Raw genomic sequence first — 6,393 nt, 5'->3', positions numbered from 1 at the left:
TCTGTATGTAAGAGGTAGTGGTGGGAGACTTTACGCTACTGGAGCTGGAATTACCACTTCTGAACTCTCCAGTGCTTTGTTTCCATGGGTGCTTCTTGAAGTATGTTTAGTGGTCATTGTCCTGCTGGAATACGCATGACCTAAAATACAAACCCAGCTTTCTGACACTGGGCACTACAATCCTTTAGGAATCTTCAAATTTCATGATGTCTTGTACACAGACAAAGCAACCAGGGCTAGAGGCAGCAACACAACCCCAAAATATCTTTGAACCTCCATCATATTTGACTTTAATTATTGTGTTCTTTTATTTGTAGGCCTCATTCCATTTACAGTAAACAGTAGAATGATGTGCTTTACAAAAAAAATTATTTTGGTCTCATCTGTCCATAAAACGCCTGATGGCCCTTTAAAAGTAGTGGAGGCCTTGTGCTGGCCCTCTATAAATTGTCAGGGCCGCCTGCTTGACTGCCAAGTTTCAAACTTTACAATATTAATATGAAAAAGAAAATGTGCCCACCTCAAAGGGATAACTGTCTGTTGGCCTTCCAAAAATGCTTAGTGAGAGCTGGATGGTGGCCCCCTAAAATTGATTGAGGGCCACCTGACAATAGTGAATGCCACGTGCTGGCCCTCTAACAATGGTAAGCACCGCCTGATGGCTCTTTACAAATAGTGATGGCCACCTGATGGCTGTGAAAAAAAAATTGTGACTCTCAGAGTCCTGTCTTCATAAGTTAAACAGACTGTGTTTGATCATGTCTAACACACCACATGGGTATTAAAATGATAAAATTACATTACCTCTAGAATGTTTTTTTAACCATTGAAATCAATACAAACATGCAAAAACACTGCATGTGAACATATCCCAAGGCGTGGAGGAGCATTTTTTTCTCCTATTTATTTTGCCTTATACACAAGTCATTATCTTGGAAAGAATATTTCTAAAGCTTTTTTCCAGCAAAATGCATTTTAACTGCGGTTTTGTTTGTTTTGTTGTCAGTCCGTAAAAGTGGCGTAATATTCTGACAACTTTATTCCCAGCAGTGACCTGGGATTCAGCTGTCTTCACTATGCTGTCCCCATGCCAATTCAGTGCCGTTTCATTTAGACCCCTCGAAACCTAAGGGGGTTTGTGTGGGTGCCGGAAAAAAGTTTGAGTTTCCCATTTTTTTTCTACTCGTTACTCAGTTCGAGCACTCGAGCATTGTGATTTGCTCGACTCGAATAACGAGTATCTGAGCATTTTAGTGCTTGCTCATCACTAAATGTCAGCTGTAAGTCACTATATATAATTGAACTGTAATCTCTTGTAAGTTCTGCAGGACTGGTAGTTACCACTATATGGTCACCATATGGTGTTAAAATGGAGTTGGTGTTTGTATAGTGATTTATTTTCAGCAACAGCATGGTCATCTGTTGAGGTTCCCCAATGCCAACTATTAGGGTACACCACTGTAGTTGTAAACATGGTTAGCTGGTTGGGGAATTACTTAGACGTCCCCCCCCACCACCACCAGAGATGAATTTATTGCTACGCCTCTATGTGGCTTATTTGTCCTTTGTACATGGTATTACTGGTGTATTGGTTTTTCTTCTTGTTGGTTATGAACTGTATGGGGATGACTTGTTCTCTCTGCTATCAATAAGCAAAATATTCTTTATTACCATTAGAGGTTAATGGGAATCTTACAGCCCCATGTCTTTATTCCACTATCTACTGCTTCCAGCAAGCCCCTAACTTTTGTTTTCTGTTTAATCAAATCCCATAAAATTGTTTATTTGATTTGGCCTGGGATATGCAAAACAGTAGGATATTAGTTAATAAGGCATTTTCATTCCCCAGACTAATCATATTATCATGCCATTGTGGGCGTGAGCAACATAATTTACAAGAGTGGTGTCATCTCGGCTCTTTGCAACTATCTGCCTTCCAGGCAATGTGAAGTAAGCTGGGTGTACACTCCATAGCTTCATCCGCACACTCATTCATCATGCAGGCCCAAGGAGGCAGTGGTGATGCAGGACATAGCCAGCCGACACTGCTGGTTCTTCAAAGCTTATAGATGGCTGTGTCCTAAATCATCGCTGCCTCCTGGGCATGCGTAGTGTGGCCATAAAACCAGGGAGCATACACCAGGCTTGTCAGGAAGGTAGAGACTTGCAAAGATCCAGCAGTGATACTACTCTTACCAATCATGTTACTCCCACCCACAGGGGCATAAAAACATGATCAGTAGGACTATTAGTCCAAGGGAAGAAAATGTCCCCTTGTCTAGTTACTCAATGATTTGATTATCCTAGCCAAAATTAATAACATCGTTAGTGGGGCAATTCATTCCTTAAACTGAAACTGTCATCGGGCTTTTGCGAAGTAACTACAAACATTGTGAGCTTGGCGCTCTTAGGCTGCCGTCACACTAGCAGTATTTGGTCAGTATTTTACATCAGTATTTGTAAGCCAAAACCAGACGTTCGTCGTTTTGTGACCGACCACCCGCCAGGTCGTGTCACACCAGGAATATCACGCTGTGACTGTCCTGGTGTGACACGACCTGGCGGGTGGTCGTTCACACAATGAGGAAACACACAAGGGTACACCGGGGACACTTTAACAACGGTGGGCCCTGTCGGTAGGGAACGGGGAATGGGCACCTCCTGAACTCACTGGAGGCTGTGCCCTGATCTTGCTACCATCCCTATATGGGTTCTTTCAACCCGTCGCCGACCAGGATAACTAGTCCCTCACTTGCCCTGCCCAGTTCCCTATCCCTATATGGGGAACTGGCAGGTGAGAGCACTGGTCCCACCTCTGCACTAATACTACACTGGGAAAGTTACAAACAACAAAGGGACAAAGAAACAATAAACACCACACTTAGCTTTCTCTGCTGCAATGAAACGCACAGCTGAGTAAGGCACCAGGAATGAGTATTCAGCTGTAGAACAACAGCACTAAGCAAGCTCCTATTCCACCAAGGTTGGTATCCAAAGGACCTGTAAAACCAACAGTCAGCTGATGAACCAGGTGACCTTTTGAAGGAAGGTGGGAGTGGTCACCACTCACAACAGCAGAACAAGCTGCAATGCAATTACACCAGTGGCCCCCGGGGAAAAACTGCACTAACTCCTGATGACCTGAAAGGAAAAAAGGTTTTAATCTGAAGGAAACCAGATCTGCCACAGATCCAAACATGGATCGTGACACTATGATTCCCCTTTCTTTTTGGTTTACACATTAATTGTTAATATGTCCTTTTTTCTTCCTCTTCCCCTTGTGTGCCAAATCGCTATGCATGAGATGCCTTTTTTTCTTTTCCTATATATCTGTAAACGTATTGGTTGCCATGGAGTTGGCTGGGTCCGGGTCCTCCTACGTGAGTGTGAGTCCTGTGGTCAGGGGGTGTGTCTGGGCGGTTTCTTGCTCCAGCGCCTCCCTGGTACTCATGTGGAAGCATTGTGGGTCTGCGGGGATGACGTGTGGCCAAGTACCGCTGGCACGTGCGCTGTGGGCTGCATCGGTGCTGTGGTCATGTGACCGCGTGCACGTGGTGTGTCTTGTGTGCACGCACCGGCGTTCTCTGGCCGGCAGATATAGTGGTTCATGTATATGTTGTTATACATAGGGTGATTGGCTGGAGCGGACTGAAGCGCCAACATAAAGACTTCCTTGGATTGGACTGGAAGCTTGTTTACAAACGAGGAACTGTTTATTGGTGGAACGTTACCATGATAATTAGATAGCCATGCTATGATTGGAGCACGATTTTGAGAATTATATTCTTCTTGGATATTGTAGATATTTTCTATGTGTTATATATGGTATTGTTTGTCATATGGCTAAAATTTTAATGTTGATATATATTGCACATGTATTGTTCTGTTTTTAAAAGATTTAATAAAGGTCGCCCTTTGATGGTGATTGGTGCTGGATTTGGCTCCACACTATTTAAGGTGGCCATTTGAACCATATTGTATACTTGACAAAGGCCATGTTTGGCCGAAACGTTGTATGATGTGATGACAGAATAAAGACTTTTTTGATACTTTCTTCACCTGGAACGGATGCTGCTTCTTTTTCTATATTTGTGAGTATTGGTCAATTGGGATCCATGGACTTTGGAGCACGCATCTCAGTCATCTGAGTGCTGTCGGTTGCTGCTTTTGTACATAGTTACTGATCTGAGTCTGACCCTTCATTACTACGTCCGCTACTGTCCATGTCCCTTAGCTTTGTACTGGTAGTAAAACTGCCACTTTCAGATATTCGACCTCCTTGTCTCTCTGAACGTCTTTGACGGTCAGCTATTCCATTATTTGGAGGGTCCCTTTTGTTCTCTTTTCCTTGGGTTGAAGGTGGCCCCCATCTTATGTTCTGCAGCTGTTTATTAACCTGCAGTCGGTACAGTCTTAGCTGCTCTATTTCTTTCAGGTACGCCACGTGATACCCCAGGAGCATCCGGATATTCCCAAGACTCTCCATGGACCCGACAACAGGGAATGGAACCATCCCATCTTCACCCACGACCTGGGCTTCGTCATCAGCCGGAATCCTCAGTCTCTTCACACCAGATCTATTCACCATCTCCTGCATCACTTTCTCAAATCTTCCTTGACCTTCGCCACCAGATTTCTGGGTACTTGCACTATGTCTTCCACCAAGCCCAATCGACTTTGAGCTTTCCTTGCACGCTCCAGATGTTGAGCAGCTTCCTCATTCCTCAACAGAATCATCTGTTTCGTGTGGAGGCATTGTTGGTGCATATCCCTCAGGATAGCCACCCGCTTCACTGTGACTTCCTTAGTTGACAGTATCACCAACTGTTTAATCTCTGGTGCCCCAGTGCACACTACATGCTTCTACTGCCTTTTTAAAAGCCTCATGTACTCCCTCACTGGTACATGCATCCCGCACGTCCTCGGGTATCTCTATCACGCACTTAAAGAGCGAGGTCTCACTTTCTTCATGGATGGAGAGCTCCCGTTTTGCCTCCGACATTTCCATCAAGACCTCTGCAGGATAATAGCATTACAACCCGGCACCTGCATGTAGCTTTAGCAGCTGTAACCGCACCTTTGGCCCTGACTGACAATGGGTCTGCATTGGAGCTGGCTGTCAGTCAGGGCCGCGGGTGCAGGTACAGCTGCCGCTCTGCATTCTCAGAGTGATGACTGAACCACCACCAGTACCAGGGAGCCAGTGACTGAAACTGAATGCTGCCACAGAGAATAAACTTAATTTTCTCCCCGCAGTGTTCGGCTACATGCAGGCGCTGGACAGGTTAGTAATAGTATTAACTCCCAGATTAAGCCCATATCTGCAGGTTAACACCTTCACCCCTGGAGGTTTTTTTCTTTTTTTCGTTTACGTTTTTCACTCCCTTTCTTTCCAGAGTCATAACTTTTTTATTTTTCCATCAATATGGCCATGTGGGGGCTTATTTTTTGCGGGACGAGTTGTACTTTTGAACGATACCATTGGTTTTACCATGTCATGTAACAGAAAACGGGAAAAAAATTCCAAGTGTGATGAAATTGCAAAAAAGTGCAATCCCACACTTGTTTGCTTTTTTGCTAGGTTCGCTAAATGCTAAATCTGACCTGCCATTATGATTCTCCAGGTCATTGCGAGTTCATAGACACCAAACATGTCTACGTTCTCTTTTCTACGTGGTAAAAAAAACTCCAGATTTTGCTAAACAAAATAAAATTGCGCAATTTTCTAATATTGGTAGCGTCTCCATTTTTCCTGAACTGGGGTCGGGTGAGGGCTTATTTTTTGTGCACCGAGCTGACATTTTTAATGTTACCATTTTGGTGCAGATATGTTCTTTTGATCACCCATTGGATTTTAATGCAATGTCACGGCGAACAAAAAAACGTAATTTTGGCGTTTTGATTTTTTTTCTCGCTACGCCGTTTAGCAGTCAGGTTAATCCTTTTTTTATTGATAGATCGGACAATTCTGAAGACAGCGCTACCAAATATGTGTAGGTTTGATTTTTTTTATTGTTTTATTTTGATAGGGGCTAAAGGGGGGTGATTTGAACTTTTATATTTTTTTATATTTTTAAAACACATTTTTTTTTACTCAACAAATGACCACACTGGCGCTGCACTTAGATGAATCCAGGAGGGGGAAGGGGAAGAAAAATGAAAAGCTAAAAGAAAGCAGCTGGTATTTAGACAGAGGTTGTGCCAACCTCTGTCGATAGAATAAATAGCAATAAACAGACAAAAAAATACCGCGCTATAAACTGCCCCACTACAGACGCTACTAAAGCATAAATACCCTATTGGTGTATATACAAACTAGCTGGCTGCGGACCAAAGGTAAAAGTAAAAGTACAGTGCACGCTCACATTAAGCACCCATTAGCGCCTGGTATTA

At 43.6% G+C, this 6,393-nt stretch overlaps 1 pseudogene; it reads right to left on the bottom strand.

Moving 5' to 3' along the window:
- Window positions 1-4,177: 4,177 nt before the first annotated feature.
- On the bottom strand, window positions 4,178-5,002 carry LOC138671648 (RNA-binding protein fxr1 pseudogene; annotated as a pseudogene).
- Between the last annotated feature and the right edge of the window lie 1,391 nt (window positions 5,003-6,393).

This window comes from Ranitomeya imitator, chromosome 3, assembly GCF_032444005.1.
Source record: "Ranitomeya imitator isolate aRanImi1 chromosome 3, aRanImi1.pri, whole genome shotgun sequence".
NCBI lineage: Eukaryota > Metazoa > Chordata > Amphibia > Anura > Dendrobatidae > Ranitomeya > Ranitomeya imitator.
This window is presented reverse-complemented; position numbering and strand designations above follow the sequence as displayed.